We start from the raw sequence: 19,708 nt of genomic DNA, 5'->3' as shown, positions 1-19,708 counted from the left end.
CCCGGCAATGCAAGTTGTTAACAGCCAACTGAAGAACAGAAGATTGAGATAAAATGACTAACAAGTGCTCAATTGTACGATTGGCAACGACATATACATTAGATTTTTTATTTTGAGAGGGACAAACGGGCAGGTGGCTCACCTGATGTTAAGTGTTACCGCCGCCGGAGGCCTCTCTTAATGCCATAGGCTTGCGAGTGCTTTGCCGGCCTTTTAAGAATTGGTACGCTTTTTTTAGGACTCTAAGTCGAATTGTTTCAGAAATACTTCAGTAAGCAGCTGGTTCCACATAGTGGTGGTGCGCGGCAAAACTCTTCTATTCTGTATTGTCTCTACCTCCTTACCTCCTCATTAAAGTACCATATTTACGCGGTTATTAATAATTGGAATCAATAATGTATTTTCCAAACATTTAAATATAATTAGTGTTTCATAATAAACTTCGAAAAATAAATCCGAAATCAATATTATCAGTGAAATATAACACAAGTTTGATAAATTTTTGGTTACAATAATTTTAATTATAGTACTAATAAATTGGTACGGCGCCAGCGCAGGTGGACAGATCACAAGGCCTTTTGGAAATTCTAGTGGTTTTAGAGCCTTTATTAGAATGAGTAAAGCGCCTCTAGCGACGGGGCATGGCGCACTCATGATTAATCAACAAGTTGGAATCTAGTCAGCACTTGAAACCTACAATTTAAGTTTGTCTACAAATAGTACTATAGAAATACTGCAAATATGCAACCTTTGGAACACTTCAGACCGAAATACTCTGAAATGGAATGTTTGTTTGATATTTAACCATGTTTGTTAGAAATATACGACCCTTAACTTATAGTTATCGAATTAATATTCATCTTGTTTATTATAAATTCTCACGAATCATAAAAGCATTAACTTAATCATACTTTCAGATGATGAAATAGTAATTTGACTATTTATTTTGTTGTTATTTTTGGATCCGACTTTTTTCGTATGTATTGATTATAATTAAAATAAATTGATTTTCGTTAAAATTTTCACTAAAACTGGATTATATATTTTTTTCGGAAATCGGACTCCTTAAATTTACTTAATGCCAAACAAGCATTAAATTATATTTTAATTTAGCTATCTTGAATTGAAATGTAATTGATAATATTATAATTATATACTTGGCGGTTTCACAATACAAGTGACATTTTAGTCTTGTTAGGTATTAAGTAGAGAAAATTAATTATTCCAGTTGATTTTAGTATCGTAACATATTTGCTTCATATTTATGTAATATACACAGTAGGCAAAAGTGAAGGGAACGCGTAGGCTTCAACTGCATTTGCAATGTGACTGATGTCTATAGATACTTCAGAAATACAATGTTTGTCAATGATTGAATCTTAATAAGTTTACAAGTGCAAGGAACGCAACCTTGTCTGTGAGCAAATTGCAAAATTCGGGAAGCATTTACTTTGACTAATACTTATTCTGCCGACTTTAAAATTCCTGAAGGATTACGATTCGATTCGATTCTTACATAAATAAACTGGCTGTATATATTGCCATAATATAGCGTCTGCGTTTCAGTCCAGTCCCTTTGTTTATACAATACTAATGGAAGGCGAAACCTAATAGTTGGTTGGTACTCTTCACTATAAATGAGGTTTTCTCTTTATCCGCAACTCCATCTTCATTATTTTACTTCGAATAGGTATGAATCTGAATGTATATAAAAAAAAAATCTGAAATGATAAGGATTGAAAGTTAAAGACCGTGTTTTGATAGCAACGATGTTGCTCCGTGGGCGGCCTATAATCCATAGATCATGCTTCCATTGATAATCGTGCAGCGTTTATTTTGAAGTACAATGTTTTCTTTACTGACCTCGTTTCTATAAAGTTTTATGTCTTGTCCGGATAACGCGAAATGAGATCCCGTAAGTGTTGAATATTCCAGGAGCTCAGTGCAGACACATATTTGTGTAATTGTTTCGCTGATGTTGAAGAAATCAAAAAGTATTTTATTAATGACACGGAATTAAAACTTCAGAATCCTGATTAGAACCCTAAAACAACTACGCTAAGGACTCCGACTCTTCAACATCAAGTAATATAATTGCACATAGAATTAGAAGTCATTCTCTTATTTTTCATAGTCTTCATTACTGAAGGTCTTGCCGGGCTTGAAATCTCCACCGAAACGTCGATTTCGTCGTACTCACACACTCCTATATTCTTCTTCGTTACATATCACTAAAATATGTCTACATATGGAAACTCTAAATACAGTAGATTTTACAATATCTAAATCTTTGTATATCCCTGGTCATGTCTGTGGATCAATATTGATGTCCTTCGATTCATCTGGGAACATCGCTGAAATCTTCGCTAAGTTGTATTTTAAACCTTTTATTTCCTAAAATTTATAATAAGTTTAATATTATAGAAAGTCTTATACAAGAATGCCCCAGTTCTCACAAGATCTTGAAGTTATTGATTGACGAGAAAATATCTATAGTGTCCATATGTTCTTGTAAATACCTTATTAATGCGGTAAACGTCTTGTTTCACCGTACTCACTGATTGGACATTTTAATAACATCGTATTGAAAGTTGTTAAGCTTCAACGTTTATATATCTAGAATATGATTTATATAAGAATATATATCATTAATAAACCTAACTACATGCCTGTAATTGCTTCAGTTATTTAAATCCTTCGTCCATAAGCTGTATATTAGTTTTGCAGTAGTAATCAGTGGCGATCTGTTTCGTTATCACTTTTTTAAGCTGTGATCAGCGTGTGTCAGCCACGCGATATACTTTTAAGGATTCTAAGGTATGTCGGTTTCATCACGATGGTTTTATTCACCGTACGAGCGGGTGTTAATTGTTCACATAGAAAGTAAACTCCAGTGATGCCGTGATTGGAACGCACGATTTCAGGGTTGAGAATCAAAGTCAAAGTCAAAAATCATTTATTCATATAGGTAACACAATTCTGTTGTCACAATAACTGAGTACCAATGTACACTTATGAACGTCGAAAAATAAATATACATTAAATGCTTCTAATTATACATTTACTGCTAGTTCTCAAATCAAGGGCGTAAAACGGAAGAAAAGAACTGGCAATAAACTCTCCGCCACTCTTTTTAATCTCCAAGTTTCTTTTGTATTACACAACTTTGTAAGGAGCTGCAACCATCACACCATGTTCCACATGAGATCAGCAGGAGGCATGGTGAAATAGGAGCACGCACTTACATTCTCGTGGGAAAAACACGCAAAAATACATAGTTAAAAATAACTAACATCACCGCATACACGAATTCAAGTACGACAGTCACCACAAGTAGCATGCGTTCACGCGTATCACGCATGGTCAGCCTTCGCCCCCCCTCGCAATCGACAACCCGACGCATGGACGCGATTGCAAGCGCAAGCCCCTAGACCACCAATGCTTTATGTATTTGAAAAGAGAAAATCTTAATAGCTGCTTTAACATAACTTAGATTAAAACGCTTCGGTGATAAAACAATAAATCCTGCCAATTTCGAGTACTGAAAGAAATGCGCTTATAAATTTTTAATAATAGTAATGTTGTGGTTACAGTTGCGACTGCTTTGGACATCACTTATTTATTTATCTAAAATTAAGGAATTAGTTAAGAAATACAGAAAATAACTAAGGCTAATTACTTCGTCGTAAAGTACTCATCTGTTTGTTTTCATTACAGGGTAAAAACAGAAACGACGAAAGAGGTGATATAGTTTTCATGATTAACAAAACATTTCAAATTCAATTCTAATGGGGCTTCTAAACGGGCCACGTTTTGCTGCAATTGATGGCTGCACTTTTGGTAATTAATTTGGTAAGTAATTGCCCGGCCATCCCAAAAATATTTTAATGCAACTGATGGCCGAGCAATCTATGGCTGGGCCATGTGTTGCAATATGTCTGCTATAGTATAGCCGATGATGCAGACTCATATACGGGCTACACAAACCGGCAACAATGGCTGACAAAATCACACTTGTCGCAGCAGCTTATATTATTTTAAAAAGAAACAGAAAAAGAAGATATTGTGGATTCGACCTTACTTAAATAGGCGTGAAACTGTAGACAATTTAAGTCTAGCCTTGATAATTAATTATTCCTAAACATTACTAGAATATCAAAAGGCGACTTCGACTTTCTTTTAAACAGAATTGGACCAAAAATAAAAAGAAATGATACAAACTTAAGAACAGCAATACCTGTTACCACGAGATTGGCGATAACTCTACGGTTTTTGGCAACTGGAGATTCGTTTAAAAGTTTGATGTACCTGTTCCGAGTGTCAGATTCTTCTACTATTATTCGAGAGGTGTGTGTAGCTATGATAGAAGGCTCGTTAGACCACGTAGTAGTCATTTTAGTAGTACCCTAACCTCAATATGCAGCTGTTGCAAAACACAGAAAATAGCAACAGGCATACTTCATGTCGCGTAAAAAAGGATACACTGTGCCATAACAAAGAGAGTGACTGAAACAACAATAGAACTGGCTGTGCAATATTGCAGTTGAATGCGAAAGCCTAGCGATCGTCCGGCAACACATCGGGGCAATATCGGCCATAAGTAGCTATACAAAACATGTTTGGCTATATGGCCGGGACATTACTGCAATATTGTATAGTGTGGCCGCTATTGTTTGCAATGTTGCCGGGCCACTGTGTTGCAGCCATCAATTGCAGAAAAACATGGCCCGTTGAAGAGACCCATTTATCTGTCTCCTAGGTCGGTAGCTCATGTCGGAGCATCATGTTCAGGAGAGTAGCATCTTTTTATTTATTTTATTAAAGCATACCACATGATATATATATATCTGTTTCTACAGTATAAATTATAATCTATCTATTCTTAAACACATGACAACTATGGTAAACATATTTTTTTAATAGACAGATTAGATATATAGAATATTACACTTACAACACAAATTTACGTTTTACTAGTTATTTACCTATCAAAAAATAGTTATTCGCTTAACAATACGGATGATGAGCGTTTAACAAAGTGATCAGTTCGCTACCGAATAAATCAAGCTCAGGTAGCTTTTGGAGCTGACTCTCTATCCCTAACGGTGTCTGTCTCTCATTACTTAAGAGTTTGTTATAAGAGTTTTACCGACGGTTCTTACATTTGATCTGGTTGATAAATAGCGGCAGAGATTTTTTTTTATAATCAAGATTAGTTTATGCAAGCTTTTATCGCCTCTGCTCTATACAGCCAATATGCCATGATGAATCTTAATAACTATTTATAATAGAGACCTGTCATCGATCAAACGCAATTTTAATCCTATCTAGTAGAGAATATAATAGTCCTTGCATTTATAATTAGTTATGGATTAACATAGAAATCACAAGATCACGTTTCATTGATATAATTCCTGATGGCCTGACCACGTCTGTGGCCTTTGACCTAACAGACCTCATCTAGGCTTCACAAGCATGCCTAATGCAGCTTTAGCGTCAAAGTTTGTTTGGTTACCTTTTAAATAGAGCTTCTCAGTTAGTGATATAAATTACTTCCTAGGCAAGACTTGTTACGTATATCTGTGTTCTTAAATTTAAATGTAAAAAAGGTTTTTTATTACTTACCTAGTTTAACCCTCAAATAAATAATTAATATTAGGTCCTTACATATGAAATTGGCGTTTTGTATGAACAAAAAGCCGAATATTTTTAAATATAATATATTTAATTAATCAAAGTATGAACCATTGTTTTCTATGCACTTTTGCCATCTCATAGGTAGTTCATTGATCCCATTCATCCCAATTTGCTTCAAGTGAATTAAAACAGTTTTATCACTAACACCGCAGCCTGCAGTGCCAACTAGTGCCACGGCGGAACTCGTACTCGTAAATAATGCGATACTTTAAGTTTTCCATTTTGCAAAATGAGTGACGCAAACAGAAAAAAAAACAAATGAAAGACGGTCGTCGAAGCACAAATACATGAGTAAATAGCTGTACAAATTTGAATTTGGAATTCCTTACCAAAGAGGAGAACATCGTGATTAAAGTGGCCAGTACGAAATACGCCAATTTCATATATGTAAGGACCTAATATTTTATAATTTTAATTGGCAAGGTCTAATAAATTAATTCAAAGCTTATTCAGGTTACTTTTTTATGTACAGATGGCGCGACGGAAGTCTATAGATAAATGAGGAAATATTTCTCCCACTCAACAGGTATATATTTTTCGTTGTCACATCTGAGTGGGCATACTAGAATCACCTAGTTATAGGGTAAAGGATATAAATGTGTCTTACTAATTACTAAATAACACTAATTAGTTCAAAGTATTCGCACAACAATTTCATGTAAACCTTACAATCCTATATAGAAGTGTAAAAAAAATTGCTACGGTCAAGCCTTATTTTGTTTTTTAAAGTTTACACACTTCGCCAGATGCAATATGTAGGTAGAGATCATATACAATAAATTAAATAGGCTGCTTAATATCTACTCGTCCACAATTAAAAAAAATTAAATGTCTGGCTTTTGAACACTCCATAAGCAGAGTTGGAGATGATAATGAGACCTAAGAAGTAGTTACAAAAAATAATTTGGGAGAAGTTGTGTAAACAGTTGTAAAAAAAATCAGAATAAATGTAATTGAGAAAAAAAGACTTCCTAAATCTTACACATTGTAATGCATTGTTATATGAATAAACACCTTTTTAAATCCCAACTTATAATAGACATTTATATTACGTTGAATGGTAAAAAATCGGGGTTTTCGTATATTTACGGTTAAAATAATAGTAATGAGTTAGATTTTAGAATATTTAAAATCGTTTTTTATAATAACAAGCTATAAAAATAGCCAATATATGGATTATCTTTAAAATATTCTCAAATAACTTAACCTCTACGAACTTTTTTTCTCTGTCCCGCGAGTGAGGTATGATTTCAAATTCCACTACAGTAGGTTCATTTGCTTTATAAACTAGTTAGTAGGATAGACTAGTTATATAATTATAATTACTTATCTAGAATTTCGCATATAATATTAGCGTCATTCAAAAGGACATTAGCTAAAATATAAAAAAAAAAACCAGTAACGCAACAATCCTATCTTGGCTCTATCGATCATTTTAATTTTATAGACAAATAGCGTCTTCTGTGTCTGACACTTACATTGATTTTCGTGATTGAGACACTAAGGTAGCTTCAATGTATGTAAATGTAAATTAGTGCCCAGCTGTAACTCGAACGCCCGCCCTCAGAGATTAGGAACACACTCTTAAGCCACTGAGTGAACTACGTGACTAAAACGGCAAGTTTTAAACACGAAATACCGATTCACTGCATTATAATTTTCCAAATTAAGTAATATTCAGTTTGTCTCAGCGCTTATCTTTAGTGAATAAGTTTTTTAGCGACATTAATTTAGCCAAATTATACAGCCATTGTAATTCAATGTCGATTGACGGGGCGAGGTTTTTAGTTGAATTTAAATGTAGAATTTAAACAGGTTTATCTCATTCATTTATACGGCTACTGGTTTTGCACTGTCTGAGCACGTACTCGACGAAAAACACCCGGTTGACCACATAACGTAGTTCCGCAGTTGCGCATGCGACCATAGGTATTATTCCGATTTACACACAATGAATTATTTGAGCTTTTTGTGTTAAAATGACATTTGAAATTATTTTATTTGAAGCCTATATCAGCGACTGTAGAACTGAGAAACTATTGATTTAATATATTATTATTTACTTAACTCTACTACATAACTGAATATATATTCGTTAATGAGATAATACATTTTAATTAACATTTTAATGTATCAATAAACAAAAATTAATAGTCTTAAAGGAAATATCTGAGAAGTTTTAGGCGTTACATTCTCATGCGTTACTTTCTAAGACCTTAGACATTAACCTTAATTTTTATCATCAAGACAAAATATATCAAATTATGACTCCCACAGATTGGCACAGAGGAACCAATGTTTTTAAATATTTTTTTTTTCAAATATTTGCATAATATGTATATAAAATATCACTCACACGAAAGTGGGGGTTTAGTCAAGACGCCTTAACAGTAGTGTAAGTAGAAAGTCGAAAACTAAATTGGAATAAAATTTGTCGACACGAATTGTCATTTTTCATACAAAATAAATTCCCTGAATTGCAAACAACTAAAAGTTTTTGCATCGTACCTGGGTATACACTGTACCGGCTATTAATGTAATGTTGCAAATAAACCTCATTGGAAAAGTAATACATTTTTCAATTTTTTACTCCTATTAATATCACAGTAGACGCCAGTCGGTATTGCAGTTTTTTCATTAAAAATAAATTCAAACATAGACCTTGTATGGAAATGGTCACGTGTCAAAGCGTGAACTAATGTCATTCCCATACAAATTCGTTTGGGGTTTGTGGATCGGACCTGGCTTAAAGATTAAGGCACCTAACAAAAACATCGTTGTCCGGAATAAGGACGTAGCGGTCAATAGTTTGTCAGTAATTAGAAGAGTGGTTTTTCTCTGTGTACAGTTACCGTCCAGGGCGGTTTCCTTACATGGAGACTGGCTCTGTCCCCCGGAATGCATCAATATTGTGCCGTTGATCCGTTCACTGTCCGCTTTCTATTTAGTCCTGTTATTGACATGACGAAGAATTTAGATAATAAGACGGGATTATACGGTATTGGCGGGTCAATTAAAATGTTGATTAGAGGAGTGAAAAATACAGGGAATATAATTAATAACTCTTGCGAATTCCTGCAATAGCTTTAGTACCTGATAAGGTAGTATTATTTTCTCAATACGAAAAGTTTAATTACTATTTCAAATTAAACTTAATGAAAAACGATACACGAATTTGTTATATTATTTAAATTATACGTCACGCTGTAAGGAATAATTTGTAAATCTTTTACAAATTATTTGTTCAATATAACAATATTGTTTTTTAATCTGTATCTATCATATTAATGTTACCTTGAAGCCTTATAAAAATATGTATACTATAAACTTAAACATAATAATAGATGTAGATAAATTATTATAAATCCTTTGCTCACGAACAAACAAAACAAACAAGATCGTGTTAAAACAAAACATAATCGTGATTTACCAGTAATTCATCGTTCAATGCGGTTATCCAAGGCTTTTTATGTTTTCATTGAGAAGAATCACGTTGCCTCTCGCTCCCAAGTCATTATGTTCAAGAAACGTCAATTAAATTGCAAGTTTTCAATCAAAAATACTTCGGCAACATTCTATACTTTTTATTGTGCATAGTGAAGCGTATCTGAAGCAATACGAAGATAAAATTAAAACAAGTTTTAAAACAGCAGCGCTGTCAATGTAAACAAAATCAAGATAAGACAAAATACAATTTATATTATAAACTTGTTCTGTTTCAATATTACTTTGAGTTTAATGTGTTTGTGACACAATATGCACGATCCTTATTGGTAATTTAACACTTTGTTAGTAAAGAAAGGTGTATTTCAATCTACGTTTAAAATCAATATTAATCAGATAACTAAAAGTTAAAACCTACCAAACTTAAAATATTTATATATAATATATCTAGTGCAGGATTAAGTTATTGTTTATAGGTATAGTTTAAACAACGCGTGCTACCGAAACGCGGAGCAATCCTACTATCTATAAAACACGATGAAAAGAACTTTATTACTCATTACAAAATTATATTTTATTTACATGAGAAACTTAATATTATGTATATACGAGTGAGATACACATCCCAATTTTAGTCCACTAGATTAACTCTGACATGCATTTTTAATGCCCCCTTGAATCTGTCAAACACGCTAATATTGCGAATTTTCGATGGCAACTGATTAAACAGTAGTTTATCCCATTTCAATACAAAAGCCAGCAAGAAACACTAAAGTTTTCTTAAAGCTAGAACTTTAATGTTCGTATGTCGCTTTCAAAAAGTTGCATAGATACCCATCAAACTTATTGTACGAAACAAAAGTTAATTTGATAATATGTACTTGTTTTGCCTTGACATACAAACATCATTTGGCGCCTTTTGTTGACGGTTCCAGGTAAAAACAACAGTGTTCAGTAGAATATTTCCTTTTATTAATTCATATTCAACTGTGTTTTTTTCGCTACAGACTACAGTGTTTTAAAACAGATTACAAACTCGATTTCTAAATGTGTATTTTTTTTGATCTACTTAGTTTCTTCCGGTAGTTTTTTATTTTTATGTCAATTAGAATAGAAAGTTCATGAATTAGAATACATGAAAGTGTTGTCTCGAATGTGACCTTGTTTTACATTATTTGGTCAATAAATAAAGCAATTTGAAATATAATCTAATTTCTCTTTACCAAGAATTGAATAGGCATCTTTCTAGTTAAGGACTATTTTTGTCAGATGAAGTGTCTGCGCAAGTACCTACTTTTTGGAGCAAAGGACTTTGAAAACGTTCCAAAAATATACTAGTTATTCGTATTACAAGATAGTGTCTATATATAGTCATGAGTGTGTAAAAAACCTTTTTCTAAGCGTATCTTAAGTATCCAGCTACTTCACCTTATTTAGTAGCATTCTGCCATATAGCAAAAAGGTTCTTCAGAAAACTCGACATGATTCACCGCGATTTCCTCCATGTAGAATAAAAAGGATAAATGAAGTCCCAATTACGGTAATGTTACTTTGAAAATTTACATTCGTTAATAGTTCGCTATGAGACGGTATATAAGTAAAATTTTGTACATAATCCTTGATTTCTGATTAGGTAGGTTAGTTTTTTTAAATTTATAACTTGTTACTTTCGACCGCGTAGGCAAAAGTAACACGTTGAAAAGTAACAGGACAAAGGTGTGTATAAAATCTAACAATGTTTATTTAGTAATGTTTAACTATTTTTTAAGAATGGGTTTTGTAATTAATACAATGTGGCGTATTAAGAAAGAAGTAAGAAACAGTAAAAGTAGGTTTCTGCATCTATCCAATAGCATTGTCATCTGTGGCGGTCTTGGTTACCCCCCCGTTACCCTAACGTAATCCCACAGTGGCATTATTTTCCTCCAGAGAAACTAGTTGTTACTAGTCGTTACTTTTGTCACATTTTTTTGTTAAAATATGAAAGATTTATAAAAGAGCATTAAAACAATCATGAATTAATATTAAAATATTCATGTTGTTATCTTTTTAAAACTACGACAACATTAAATAAGAAAATGTCAAAAAAACTTTTTTTTTATAAGGCGCCTGCGCGGGTTAATGCAAAATCTATTTTCAGAAGCACGACAAAAATGCAGGTCTAAGTAAAAATAAAATATTTTTAGTTCTAAAACAATTAATCCCGATACTTATTAGGAGATTTTTTGCCACATATTTAGTAAATAAGGTCCAATCATTCGTTAAGAATTCTAATAGCACAGAGCAGAATAAATTGTAACTTCAATTGTCTATTTCAATTCATCAAGCGTCTACTATACATCAACGTTTGTATACATAATAACAGTTTAAAGGTACAAAATAATAGAATATATTTAAATGCGACCCTCGTTCAACAGATTGTTCAATAGATATTTTTAAGATTGTCGTGAATGATCTGATGAAATAACATATTTTTTTACCATTTGACTTGATATTTCCATTTGATTCGACGTGATTGCGCTTACTCGCTACCATTGAATACCAATCCATACTAGTTTTACTACTCTGCTATAGTTTTTATTTAACATTCAGCGAGCTACGAGATACGAAAAATTTTCAGTTAGACAATTTACAATTGTAAGTCAATATACAACAGCGGTAAAGCAATTTGCTTACCAAGAAATAGTTTTACCAGTCAGATGTGTTAAACATCAAAGCAATCTGGCAAGTTTGAAGGAAGCGCAATTCGCGGCGCAGTTAGCCATTTCAGCGCAAGAAATGTCCGTTACTCATCTCCTTGTGGTGTTGAAATCAATTAAAATAGGAGCTGTATATTGCAAAACATTATCACAAGTCCTACTTAATGCGTTCAAGCTTAGAGAGAGATACATTAGAGATACTATCGGGTGACAAAATTGTGATTTAAAAGCCATGAATAATGATTGTAATTAATTATGGTTTTCGACTCACACGCACTGTGACGAGTGCTGGCGCCAAACGGGGTCTCAATAAACATGTTCGTTAAAAGTATAATGCACTGCGTTTACACAATATTTTTAACTACTTAATTATATTACACGCATTCATTAATATCTTATAATGACGTAAGTAGACTTTATAAATTGAAATTTACACCATTCACATGTTATACACATATTTATGGATAACTAGTTATTTGTTTTAATTATTAATTTAAGCAAAGAAATAGATTAATGAAGATCTATAATCAAACCGATGATGTAAGAAAAAGTAGTAAGCCACAGAGTTAGATTGATATGTTCATGTTTTACTGAGTTTATCACAGGGCATTATCTTCTGCTTCTTCTAAAGATTTTAGAAACCAAATGCAGAGGAGTTCGAAGTTTCAAAGTGAAGATTCCCTCGAGCCTAAATCTGAAGATTTATAGCCTGTCAAAAGTAATATCGAACCAAGTCTGGCAGTTTTATAACTTCTATGAATTTGCATAATTTAAATGAATCATTTGGCTATTAGGCTATGAGGATTATTACGGCTATCATAAAACGTTTTTATTCTTATGAGTTACGTAATGCTAATATCTGTTAACTAACATTTCCAGCATTCGCAGCATCCCATATTGCAGGAAAAAACAAGGTCTATCGGCTGGGGAATCTTGACCGCATGGGACTTGGTATAGGAGTACAGCCGAAGCCCAACAACTGGCGGTAAGTGGCACAGGACAGGAGTTGGAAGTTCGAAGAGGAGTTTCGCGATATAAGAACCAGCGCTGTTACTCTGTACTGAATAATAAGCTAATGACTTCAGTCATAACCCAAGTTCTATGAAGTTCTTTTAATACCCTTATTGCGTGATGTAAACATGGGAAACTAGAAACCATTATAATATAAATCGGGATAGCAACTTCTCTTGAAAGTATTGTGGCAGCCTTCCAGATAGTTTTACCACTTTACCAATATTAAAATAATTTACATTAATAATTATTAAATGAAACGATTCATTGAAAAATGATATACACAACACGATAAAAACGTTTTTTAACACGAAGTATCATATTGCTCAATGTAAATGATTCAATTTCCAAATTATTACATGTGAATTTTATGACATCACAACTTTTAATTAAAACTTTCAAGAAGACTTACAGAAAATCCCAATATTTTAAAATAAATTCTTATACATTTTCACGCATTACTTCCCGCCTTAATAATAACTGTCAAATGATTGTCGTTGTACTATCTTCATACCTATGCACGAACAATATTTACAATAGTCTTAATGTACGCCGTAATAATAATAATAATTTAAAAAATATAGATAATAAATTAAAAGAAATTTTAAAACTTTGATCCCTTGACTTTTAATGCTGACAGCAATAACTGCCTGTATTGCGATACGTATTCGTTGAGCGAGGAGAGCACCAGCTTTGTTCACCGGTACTATCTACCAGGAGCCAACTTAAATCTTAACTAGCGCTCGTGCACTTGAACCCCACGGCATTTTCTACTCCAAAGGGAACAAAATCAAACTTGGAACATACTGGAAGCAAACCTTAATTTGAAGTAAAAATAAATATTAGTGTTTATAAATTGCACCTTAAATTAAACAGGAAATGGCCGAAATGTAAACGTTAATTGCCTTCAATTACGTAATACACTGGTTTATTAATAATGTAAAAATGTTTATTAAATATCTATATACAATTAATATCATAATAAAAGTAAGTTTAGTAAAAGGGGCGATATAAAATGTCGGTTTCCATTTTAGTATATATAATATATTTATATCTGTGTGGTAAGTTATTTATTTTATTATCAGAATCATTTAATAAAGCAAATTTAAAAGAACTCTTTTTGTCTTTCACACAGGTAAGTTGTTACCAATATATTCACACATTCTTATTAACATACATACTATTACTTGAAGTTCTTTCAGAAGAAGAAAGACTTAATAGCGTATTTTGATTTAACAGATTTCACTTAAAAAATAAACATCATAAACATTATTTCAACGAACAGTAAAATCTTTACTTAGTCACAAAAATTTGACGTTGTGTGACCTTATGAAGAATCTAGGCTCAGTTTCCGCCATAGCATTATTTTTACGTCTGTAGTACTTGATTTAAGACTAGATTTATTAAAACTACGCACCAATACCTCTTGGAATGTATCCTGTCTTTAGTATTCGATTACTATAAGGGATTCGAAAGTGTCGTTGCCCTTTATGCAGAAAGGTCTGTATAAAATTACCTTAAATAAACATTACTTAAATGTTCTAATTGGGTGTTTAAAGGCTACTAAATAAATTTTATGGATGTAGGACAGGAAACAACTGGATTTTTACATGAATTATTGGTGTGCTCATTAGGAACGCTTTTTATGAACACAAAATTTTGTAATTAAAAAATAATTTCATTCTGTTTATATAATGGCCTAACCGCCAAGTGACGCTTTTGGAATGAAGGCATTATTAGACAAGGAGGTGTAAAACAGGAACTATTAGTACGCGCTTGTTGGTTTTCAGTTGTCTTCGATTTTCTGAAAAACAAAACACTGTGGTACATATAGAGATAATTAAACATTTATACATTCTATTATAATTAATGATCGCTAGTCAAACACAAAATTGTGATGACAATACGCTTCAAAAGGGCTGCTTCGTCTTCTACAGACAACTAATTACTGACTCTAACCTCGTGATTGTTTTAATAAATGTATTTGTGACGCTTAAACCTTATTTACATATTTGTTAATATATGGTAATTGTCAAAGAAAATAATTTAAAAAAATTACATCTCAAAAATCTTCTGAGATCGAATCCAGGTTTCCATTATTGTGTCAGGTTAAAAGCAAATAATCACCTATACCTACATACTGTCTGGACCTCAGATTTCTGTATCTGTTTCATGACCATTTGTCAAATAAATAGCAAGTAGGTGATCAACCTCTTCTGCCTAACACACCGTCGACTTATTGGATCTAAGGCAAGCCGGTTTCCTCACGATGTTTTTCTACACCGTTCGAGCGAATGTTAAATACGCACACACAGAAAGTAGAAGGGATAAGTTTCGCACGCTGGAATCGAATCGATGCCTATAAAAAAATCATCGATTAAATTTACACAGTTATGTCACACTCATTCATCAGTCAAACCCTAGTGCGGGGGCTGGGACTTCACACACATCTTAAAAACTCTTAAGGAACTAATATGCTGCTGTTTAGGTACAAAATAGTATATTTGAATATACATCTATATCTCCATAGGTTAAGCTGACACCTACAAGAATTCCCCCGCGGCACACAGAAGTGAAACTTTCTTTAAGCTTTCATCGTAACAATTGGAATATAGTAAATATATTAAAAGTACAAGTGAACTTAGTGACGCTTTCGAAACCTATGTTTATGCTATATATATAGTTATAAAATATTTTGCAAAAAAAAACGGGCCCCCATGAAACAATACCTCCTGAGGCCGATTTTAGTTAATTAAATTAAATTTAAATGTCTGCCGTAGTCTATATACTTTTAATCGTGTAATCGTAAGGGAATTAATGATAATAATAAATAATACAAACTTTCAAGAAAAAGCTTTTTTACTGGATTGAAGCTAAATTAATAAAATTATAATTATTTTACATAATTTTAATTATATATAGCTTATAATAATACATAGCTTTAATCCGGTAAAAAAGTGTTTTTTTTACATGTGTTTTACATATTTAACAAAAGACAATATATACTAAATACAAACTTTATTCACAAATAGGTTTTGACAAATTCACGTATCGCTATTATTTTTAATAAATTCTTTAAAACTTCCGTGTACATCAGGTAGATGGCGCAACAATGAGAAATGTTCGGCAATTTTTGAATTAGTTAGAAATGTAAAAACCAAATAACGAGTGTGGCCTCCTCACCAAAATCATTCCTTCCTTCCTTCTGGGCATGCTTTTCACGATATATTTAATATCATTTTGAGGAATAAAACTCTTCTGCAATGACTCTTTTTAGCTCCCTGATGTTTTATAGAGCACGTTGCACTGATCTTCATCTCATCTCATTAGAACATAGCTTAATTGGATTGAGACCAGGACTGCGAGCTGGTCAATCTAAACGACGGATCCCAATTTGCATGTATGTTTCCACGTTGCCGGAATGATGCGGACAAGCGTTGTCGTCCAAGAAAATTTATAGGTATCAAAAAAGTTTATTTAAGTTTATAATATAGGCTTGAATTCCACATAAATACGTTGGAATGGGCTGATATTATTTTTATCTTCCCACTTAGATAAGTGAAAGTTTGATTTGATGTTTGACCACGCAATCAAGTTGAATCAGATTTACAAATGGCCTTAGAAAAAAAAACTGTTGCTAGCTAACATCGGCAACTTTCCATCGATTAGGACAACAAACATCCCATTTGATTACTTTATAAGGAATCTTTAATATAAAAATGCACTTTAAAAAGTCGGGTGGTCAAAGTTCATTCATTTTTAATTGAGTTTAATATTCTGTGTGGTTAAAACACGAAACGCTAATAATCAACCCAAATGGGATTTCGTGTCCTTAAGTTGATACATTTCATAACGGAATATGCCATAAGTTTTCAAGGTAAAGGAACTAATTTAAGCACGTGCGTATCGGTAGTTGACTATAGACTATTTGGTCTAAATCAAGTAACAAAAATAATGTTCTTGTTACAAGATTTCGAATAAATCCATTTAAATACAGATCAATGGACGGTGATTTTTGTAATGATCAATTTGAAATGTATTCTACCACTTTAAGTGGCACACGACATGAAAATAACCAGAATAAACAGAGTAAAACATTTCTTAACGGAAAACGATGCAATAACGTTCATTGTATTCTTTTATAACCCGATCGTGTCTTTTGTTTAAGTTACATTACATGCTTTTATGAAAACATAATTTTTATCACTAAAGCACCGTAAAAGGTAGTTCGTAAAATAAAAATGTAAAAACTGCATTATAGCATTTGGCAATTTAAACTAAAACATCAAAATATACATTTAATACACAGCACGACAAGAAACTGAATTTAGACAATACAAGATTTTTTTTATTCTATCTCGGTAGTAAACACCTAATGAATTAGTTAAGTTTTTTGTTTTATAAGCAGAGATCCCCACATCATAGCCTGCTAAGCGGCAGGAGAGTGTCGAAATCTCTCCTTTCCTAAAAAGGGACATTATTAACTTAAACGGTTTGCGTTTCCTGCTGTGCCCGAAGCCCGCAGGCAGGCGCTACCAGCGTTACCTCTTATGCTTAATTAGTTACATCAACAATACGACATTGTAAAAATTAAAACATATTTATCTATGAATTTTGAATTTATTGATTCTGTTACTGATTCACCACCTTCTAAATTTGTTTCTCGAGTCAGATTTGCCTTACTTTCTCAGGATTTAAAAATGATTATAAGTAATGAATAGATATTGTGCACCGTGTCTAATGCTTATCTTATATCGATATCGCGTGAGCTCAGCGATCGTTTAGCATGTAGGTGAAGCTTGGTAAGCTTTATTGCACTATCAAAAACATATAAAAGAGCTTTTGTGTTCGATTTGGATTTTGGTGTCGAATATCTGATTTTATTGCGTCAAAAATGGACTGAAGGAAACCTTATGCTTGCGTAAACATTTTACATGCAAATGGAATTTTTATACGCACAGGAAATGTGATGCAAGTCTTGGGTGGGCTAAAGATTATAAATGATCTTCAGGTATGGCTACTACTGGAATAGTCAGGCTAAGTAGTTTCATTTAGTTCATTGTAATGAGTGAATTGTAATATATGTCAAACTTTAAATAGAACGAATGTAAAGAGGAATACAAACTGATGATTTTGAATTTATATATACTAATAAGTAAACTTATCTTGAATTTTCCATTGAACAAAATATGTCGTGTTAAATTAACGTCACCTAGCATCTAGAATCTTTGGCGTGAATAATTAACAAGGTTGATAATATCTAGTGCTAAGTGCATAGTAGATGGATTAATCGTTGATGTAAATTAATAGTTGATGTATCTATATCACTTTATGTAGCTAATAGTTAAACTAGAGTTAGTTGGGGCTATAAAAAGGATAGTTTTCTATGAACACGTACCCACGTTGATAATCCACCTGATCTAGTTTAGGTTACGTATTCCGAGCAATCAAGGGAATGCAAGGTCCAGTTGTACACTTTAGTGTATGGACGGATAGCTTTAAATTCAGTAAAATTGGATACTTAATTTGAAAATAAAATTACAAAAACCGTTGCAAATAATAGACAATATTGCTTGATTGATATCGTACATAGCCCGAAACAATAATGATTTTGGATTGAGAGGAATATAGATCACAGAAATATTGAAAATACCTTGTTAATCGTAGAACCAAAGTTAGTTAGGATATTCCAGCTTTTATAAAGTTTCAGATTTACTGGAACATATAAGAGAGAAAATATTATTACCCTGAATTTTATTTGTTTTATAAAAATGATTTAACAGGACGCGACTATTGTAGTTGTTTTTATCACAATAACAACGATTATATGTTTATCAAGCCGCACCCAACTATTTACAACAATTACTGCATAGAACACCAACATAGTAAGTACGTACTTAAAATACGATAAGGTAATTTATGAGAAAATATTATATTTGTTGGATATAATTCTCAACCTATAATTGTATGGAATCTGATACTTAGATTACTTGATAATCGATATCCAAGTATAATATTATCTTGTATGTTCTTCGCGGTTGTCATTTACGATTATTTGTAATACTCATTATTAGTAGTGATCTTTAGATTATGCACAATAATACCTAGATTACATTTAAATGAGGAAATCGCGACGATTTTCTCGTTGTTTATTGCATTTAAAAGTTATTTTATAGGAGCTTTACCATGAAATTCCAATTTTGAAAAATGAATACATGTTGCCATGTTTATAGTGATCTGGGTCTTGTGAATGAAACAGTTTCTGTGAAATCTATGAAAACAAAGACAATTGAGGAAAATTGTCTTTGGTAGAGCATTACTATGCGTGACCTACCATAATTTACAAACTTAGTAGCTTTTTGTATGGTTAACAGAAATTAAGACCAAGACAAACAGCAAATACGTTTACGGATTATTCATGCCCGTCTCGTTGTGTATAATAAGAAACAGAAAAGTATCCTATATAGTATCAAATCGATGCCTAAAGATACTTTTTGTTTCATAGCAGTTAATCTTCGCGCTAAATATTAGAAAGCGCGATAAAACACGTCTTGCAATAAGTGAGATCATCATTTTCTTCCTAGTTCGAGTACTTAGTGCTATAATATATTCTGTACTCGAACTGATAATAGTGGACAGCTGAGGTGATAACTGATAACAACTATATTAGTAGAAAGCCACTTAAATTATTATGCAATTTTATATATCGATAATGAAATGGAAACTCAATTGCATTACAGATACCGGCAAACTTCTTGAGCATTAAACAATGGAGTGAGGGAAAGTTTGCGCATCGGGCACAGCGCGGGACACATAACGTCAACTGTTTTACCAATCGCGCGGTCGACACGTCACTC

This window comes from Pieris brassicae, chromosome 5 (genome assembly GCF_905147105.1).
Source record: "Pieris brassicae chromosome 5, ilPieBrab1.1, whole genome shotgun sequence".
NCBI classification, from domain to species: Eukaryota; Metazoa; Arthropoda; class Insecta; order Lepidoptera; family Pieridae; genus Pieris; species Pieris brassicae.
The sequence above is the reverse complement of the archived record's forward strand: the minus strand, read 5'-3'. Positions refer to the sequence as shown.